The following is a 7724-nucleotide window of genomic DNA, read 5'->3' on the forward strand; positions in this document are numbered from 1 at the left end:
CTTGTTGGCAGCATGTGGCCAACACTGGCCACCAAGGTCCAAGCTAGACTGGCCAACAGAGAGTAGAGAGTGGAGGGCTGAGGGCTGAGGGCTGTGGAAACCACAACCATTATTAGATAGGATTGATTCTGCCTGTAGACTGAAAAGAACGTCACCAAATGATGTCGAAAAGGAGGATAAGGAAGACCATTCCATGATGCTCTGCTCGGCTGAGCTACCCTGGAGGCAGGCCCCTGCTGAGGAGAGGCAGGAGAAGGGATGTCTTCAGGTGAGCCAATGGGAGCAGCTGGCTTTCAAAATGCCACTTAAAAGGGAGGCTGGCTATTGGCCTACACTGCACAGAAGCTTCCTGACCAGATGCCACAGGGCCTGGGGTCACCAGCAAGCCTAGAGCTGAGACTCCCTGAGCCCATCTCCAAATAGATAATCCGAGTGGGGCTGTGAGAGGACAGTGGGGCAGTGCAGGACCTAGTCCTGGAGGACTCACCCGCTCCCCAGAGGGTATGTGATCCATGCCCCAGGCCAGTGCTGCTGGCTGAATGTGAGGCAGCTTGGACTCCACTCCTCAGGAGCCCAGGCACTCCAGCAGGAAGGCTGGGGACCTCTGGGGCCAGCACTAGGGGCAGAGCAATAGACGAGACTAGAGGGCAGAGGGCACGTGGGAGCTAAGCCTGGGGAGATGGGCGGGGAAGCTGCCACAAAGCTGGGTCCAACCCAAAGGCTTCAGGGGCAAGTCTGCCACCCCAGCCAGCATTGGGTTTCTCCAAGTCCCTCTCCTTTCGGGGCTGTGTCATTTACCAATTCCTAAAGGGGACCTCAGAGACTAGCTCACCGGCCATCTCTCTCACTGCATCCTCCCTGGTCCCCTCAACAGGAAGCCACCTAGAGACAGAGAACAGTGCTTTCTGTGTGCATTTCACCCAAAAACGCACACAGAATGGAGACTAAACCATGTGTTGGCATGAATGACTCCTGACAATGACCCCGGATTGCACCAGCCAGACTGGGCTCATCACCTTCCCTGAATGAGAAGGCCCACCTGTGACCTGGCTATTCTAGGACATCACGGGCCATCACGAGCCAATCTGGTTCCCGCCCACCCCATTCCACTGGAAGATCAGGTTCATTAATTCACGAGAACAACTCAGAACTCAGAGAAGCCATAACACTCATGGTTATGGTTTATCACAGTGAAAGGCATAGACTCCAATCAGCAAGGGAAGAGCCACGTGCACAGAGGCCGGGAGAGACCAGGCATCCCCTCCATCATCCTCCCCTGGTGGAGTTGCACGGCCAGTGCTTACTCCTCCCAGCAACGATGCGTGCCGAAATACACAAAGTGCTGCCAGCTAGGGCCGCTCACCTGAGCATTGGTGTCCAAGGTTTCTACTGGGGGCTGGTCACTCAGACATGGCTGGCCGCCCAGTTGGCTGATCCTGGTTTCCAGCCCCTGCAGAGGTCAAGCTGATACCACTTGCTCCAAGGGCCCCCCATAGGTCACATTGTTAGCAGAGGCTATCTGGTGGGGCCCAAGGCCCCCAGGTAAATAAACGCACTCTTATCAGGGAGGCAATTCCAAGGGCTTAGAGGTTGCCTCCTGGGAGCTGGGGATAAGGGCCAAACCTCTCCTTGTTCAAGGTTAATCATGACTGCACCCCAGGACACTTGAGCCTCTCTCACTCTGGAGTATCGTGCCTGCTGTTGACTGCCTGGAATGCCTTCCTCACTTTGTCAGAGGCATTTGAACCAGAGTGACTCCATCTTGAATAGGGGCTGCATTCAGGAGGTTAGGCCTTCTCAGTCACAGGATGAGATAGGAGGTTGGCAGGACTGGCATCACAAGATACAGGTCACAAAGACCATGCCAATAAAACAGGATGCAGTAAAGAGGCCAGCCAAAACCCACCAAGACCAAGATGGTGATGAAAGTCACCTCTGATCATCCTCACTGCTACTTATTTGCTAATTATAATGCATTAGCATGCTAAAAGGCACTCCCACCAGCATCATGACAGTTTACAGATGCCATGCGATGTCCAGAAGTTACCCTATGTAGTCTAAAAAGGGGAGGGACCCTCAGTTCCGGGAAATCACTTTCCCAGAAAACTCATGAACAACCCACCCCTGGTTTTGCATATGATCAATAAGTAACCATGAATACTCCGTCCAGCAGCCCATGCCACTCCTCTGCCTATGGAGTAACTACTCTCATTCCTTTACTTTCTTAATAAACTCCTTTGATAAACTTTATGGACTCACCCTGAATTCTTCTGTGCACAAGATCCAAGAACACTCTCTTGGGGTCTGGATCAAGACCTCTTTCCAGTAACAACTTTGCCAGGCTCACCCCTCTTCTTTCTTCAAATTGTACCTTAAGTGACACATCCTTCAGAAAAACTTACTGCTCAGCCTCCAAATTGGATAAAATTCCCCTTTGCACATTCCCAGGGAGCCTCGGCTTGCCCCATCAGGGGCCCTATCCCTCAGCACTGCACCGCCTCTCCTTGTCCTCCTTTCCAGCATCAGGCAGACTCTGCAGGGCACGCCCAAGAGCTGGAGCTTAAGCTCTCTCCTCGGAGTCCCAGTCTCTTTCCCACTACACTCATCTCAGCAGACGACCACTCAGCTCACTCCATGGATACACAGAGGCCATAAGAACCCACGCCCCGTTCCCGTCCCCAGCCTCCATGCTCTCTCGTTCCCACCCCACCCTGCGCCCCCACCAAGCTCAGAGTTCCAGATACTTCTCCAGGGCTGAGCTTCACATGAGATCCTATCTCCTCTGTCAGCCTCTGGGTTTTTACCCATCTGTTGCCAAATTCACCCAGGATGCCAAATTCATAGAAGCACTCCCTAAGGACCTACCCCTGCTTGCTCATCCGTGGGGTTCACATTGTCCTCCCTTTCTGATATATACAGCCTCTCCCTGGACACTGGTTTCTTGACCAGAGGCTACAACATCACCCCACAAGGCATTTCTCAATCCCGGGTGCCCTCTTCAACTCTCCCTCATTCTCTCCCACACTAATCAATAACACCACCTACACCCACATCTCCATTGCTTCACATCCTGTTCATGCCTCAGTCTCCCAATCCAACCTCAATTATGAGATGAATGAAGAATGGAGAATGCTTTTTTTTTTTTTTTTTTTTTTTGAGATGGAGTCTCGCTCTGTTGCGAGGCTGGAGTGCAGTGGCGTGATCTCGGCTCACTGCAACCTCCACCTTACAGGTTCAAGCGACTCTCCTGCCTCAGCCTCCCAAGTAGCTGGGATTACAGGCGTGCGCCACCATGCCCAGCTAATTTTTGTATTTTTAGTAGAGACGGGGTTTCACCACATTGGCCAGGCTGATCTCAAACTCCTGGGTTCAGGTGATCCACCTGCCTTGGCCTCCCAAAATGCTGGGATTACAGGCATGAGCCACCATGCCCGGCTGAAGAATGCCTTTTTGTTTGTTCAGTGTATGGCGGCTACAATCTACTTTGAGATACTTCAGACCTTTTTAAAGAATGAATTCCTGGCTGGGCGCAGTGGTTCATGCCTATAATCCCAGCACTTTGGGAGGCCAAGGCGGGTGGATCACCTGATGCCAGGGGTTCGAGACCAGCCTGGCCAATGTGGTGAAACCCCATCTCTACTAAAAATACAAAAATTAGCTAGGCATGATGACAGGTGCCTGTAATCCCAGCTACTTGGGAGGCTGAAGCAGGAGAATCACTTGAACCCGGGAGGCGGAGGTTGCAGTGAGCTGAGATCACGCCATTGCACTCCAGCCTGGGTGACAGAGTGAGACTGTCTCCCAAAAAAAAAAAAAAAAAAAAAGAATGACTGATGAAACCTTAGTGAGGGAGGCACACATGCATCCTAACCTAAGCAGGCGGTCCAGGGAGAGGGCACTGGCTCTCGCTTCAGCCAACCTTGCGGAGCCAACCTGAGATTCCCCATCCCTGGAAATATGCTTCAAGATCTCCCAGATCATCTTTACATGGCTGTGCTGTCAATGAGCATTTTTGAACGTTCTCATTTGCTTTCAGAATTCTTCCTGGGCATTATCTGATCCCCTCAGATCTCACAGATGCCACATGCCCAAAAAACCTTGCTGCCGTTTATTTCTTCCTGAGGTGGAGTCTTCCATTCAGTGGAAACAGCCCACCGTTGCTGCCACCCCTTCTGCTGGGACACCCTGGGGACTCGATGTCAACACTGCAAATCCCTAGAATTTACTGCAGTTCTTTTTGCTATGGGGAAGAGATGGGGTGAGCGGAAGTGCAAAAAGTTGCCTTCTTGCCACCTAGTTTCTAGTCACTGCCTTCCTCTCCCAAATGATCCCTCCACTCATCCACCCTAAAGTCCCAATTCCTCAGCTTTCAGGCAGAGAGCCCACTACTACACCACTGTAAGTTGTGACTGACTAGCCCTCCCAGGAACATTGGAAAATTTTGAGGGAGAGAAAGAAAAAAGGAAGAGAAGGAATGAGACAGAAATCTCTCCTAGAAACAGCCACACATGGCCAGCGCAGTGGCTCACGCCTGTAATCCCAGTACTTTGGGAGGCCAAGATGGGCGGATCACGAGGTCAAGAGATCAAGACAATCCTGGCCAACATGGTGAAACCCCGTCTCTACTAAAATACAAAAAAATCAGCTGGGCATGGTGGCGCGTGCCTGTAGTCCCAGCTACTCTGGAGGCTGAGGCAGGGGAATCACTTGAACCTAGGAGGCGGAGGTTGCAGTGAGCCAAGATCGTGCCAGCCTGGTGACAGAGCAAGTCTCCATCACAAAAAAATAAATAAATAAAATACAAAAATAAATAGAAAAAGAAACAGCCACACATGGACCAGAAAGTTGAGCCTCTGGTGACTTGACTTCAGGTGCTGCGGCAGGCAGGTGGCCCAGGGAGTAACTGGGGAGTGAAAATGAGAATGCAGCACATGGACCAACTCCTGTTGAGCCTCTCAGCAAAAGCCAGCCCTGTCCACTAGAGCATTTTCCAACTGTTGCAAAAATTACCCTATGAACACCTCTCTCCCCAGAGCTCAAACTCGCACCTTTGATGATACTGCTTCCTGCTGCCATTGCCTATTCTGATGTCAGAGCAGCCATTCCCATGGAAAATGGAATGGAAAGCTAAATGGAGAGTGAGTAGGGGTTAAGACTTCTCTAAAATACCGCAGCTGCCAGGCAATTTCATTAAGGAGAAACAGAGACGGACAATGTCATAAACATTCTCCAGCCATCAGAAGAAACCACTTCTAGGAAAAGTAAATTTTGTGGTCGTAAACACTCACAGCAAGGGCCAGGCCACAGGCAGCATGGCACTGGCAGAGAGCAGTGGTTGAGGTGAAAGTCACCCTGGGGCCCAGGTCTCAAACTTACCCTGGCTAGACTGAACCAGAACGTTTTTCCGTTTCTTTTCCGTAAATTAATGTTTAAAAGTTCCCCTCCCCACATAATCCCAATCCCACTTTCAAGAGATAACACTATCTCTTCAGTGTATATTTCTTCCGGTTGTATTATGCATATAAATCTCCAGACCACATGGACACACACATATGCACACACACGAGTATTATACACATACATGTGTACAGATCTTTTATACATGTATACACACAGGTGTACACATATGTGCATAAGTGAGATCATGCTGAGCTCACCGTTTTCCAGTTCCTACTTTCACTTCACAATAGCTCTTGGCCATCTTCCACCACAGTGTATTTAGAGTGACTCTATAAATAGAATGATTTCTAATGCACCTTTCAGATTTCAACTCTTTAAATAAATGCGACAAGGGCACATCTCGTGGTCCAAGGTCGTGACTGCTAAGGCCCAGAGAACATAACAAATTTGCTGGCTTCAGCCGTGCTGACCTGCTGGAAGATGGGTACAGGCTCCTAAGTGGATGCTGCCATTTGTGCGCCTCCCAGCCACGCACCCCACCCTCATATACACACTATCCCTCGAGGAACATTTACCTTCCTTCCCGCCCCAGGTGTTTGTGACTTGGTGGGTAGTGGGTGACGGAGATGCACCCGTGTCTTCAGAACACAGGCCACTGAAGGACAGCAGGCCCGGGGCTGGTGGGGGCCTGAGCATGCCCTCCCTCACCAGGCTGACCAGGCTTGCATGCAGTGGGGCAGAGGCAGTGGAACTATCCAGAAAACATGCCCATCCCCCCGCCCAAGCCATCACAATGGGAGCTGAGTGCAGGGTCACTAGGACAAAGAGTGAATGGAACCATCTTGAAAACAGCAGCGATGTTTCCTGTCTCCGCCGGCACAGGCCTCCGTGGAGCCCACGTTCTTTTCACAGAGTTCAAGTTGCTCAAAGAAATAAGGAGAGGCCACTTGTGAGCAGTGGTCCTCCAGGTGAAACCCAGAGGGCGTCGGGATGCCCACAGGTTCCTCAGGAAACTCATGCGGGGAGACATGGGGGTGCCAGGGACACGCCTCCACCCCACCATGGCTGCCCACAGCAGGGTCCGTGGCAAAGGGACCAGGTGGCCCATGGGTTAGTGGGAGCAGACGCCCAACCACCTCCTCCAGGCCCCACTGCCCCCTTGGGCCACCACAGAGACCTCCAACTTCTCCATCCTCTCTGTCTCTCCCTGTCTCTCCCCACTTGCTGTCTTCCTCAAGGGCCCTTTCCCTGTCAACTACCACTGGCACCCGGCTGGAAGAACAGGGCAGGTTTGCCTGTTAGTACCTGTGGCAACTCATCCCCCAGCCCCTAACTCTGAGGCGATCCCATTTTCCTCCTGTATTCCCTGAGCTTGACACAGCTGAATGTGGAAGACCCCAGGGCAACAAGAGGCTTGGGAAGGAAGGTCACACTGGAGTCGCGGGGGAAGGGTCACCCAGGCACAGGTACTCAGCATAGACTGCAGATGCTGGCCGGCCAGTCCTACACCCAGCTTACTGCAGAGGCACGACCACACTTCTGCTGCAAGGCTGGGGGAGACTCTGTGGTTTCGGTGAGGAAGAGGACAAGGAGGTGAGCGAGCCAGGAACAGCCCCCGCATGTCTCTTATCACACCTTCATTCCCCTCTCCCCGCAGCACTGAGCTTCTGTGTTTTCTTTCCCCCAAGACTGTTCTCTCGGCTGCTGGTGGCAAAGGAGAGGGCTGCGGGGTAAGGAGAGAGAAAGGGGGGACCCCAGATGATCCTCCTATTCCCTAAGCTCTCAAAGTCTTCAGATATCTACAGCTTTGCTGCTCTAACCGCTCATTGTGAAAAGAATGAATCTTATACTTGAATACAACCCTAAAATCAAAATAATGATATCTAACCTGCTGTTCACCATAAATCTTTTTTTTTTTTTTTTTTTTTTTTTTTGAGACAGAATCTCACTCTATCACCCAGGCTGGAGTGCAGTGGTGTGATCTCGGCTCACTCCAACTTCTGCCTCCTGGGTTCAATTGATTCTCCTACATCAGCTTCCTCAGTAGCTGGGATTAGGGGTGTGCACCACCATGCCCAGCTGATTTTTGCATTTTTAGTAGCAACGGGATTTCACCATGTTGGCCAGGCTGGTCTCAAACTCCTAACCTCAAGTAATCTGTCCACCTTGGCGTCCTAAAGTGCTGGGATTACAGGCGTGAGCCACAGTGCCCAGCTCAGCCCATAAATAATTTAAAAGACTGCATTTCTACTGTCTGACTCCATTTCTGTGAAGAGTCCAGGAAAGGCAAATCTCTAGTGATAGGGTAGGCTACCAGGGACCGG

Source organism: Pan paniscus, chromosome 17, assembly GCF_029289425.2.
Source record: "Pan paniscus chromosome 17, NHGRI_mPanPan1-v2.0_pri, whole genome shotgun sequence".
NCBI lineage: Eukaryota > Metazoa > Chordata > Mammalia > Primates > Hominidae > Pan > Pan paniscus.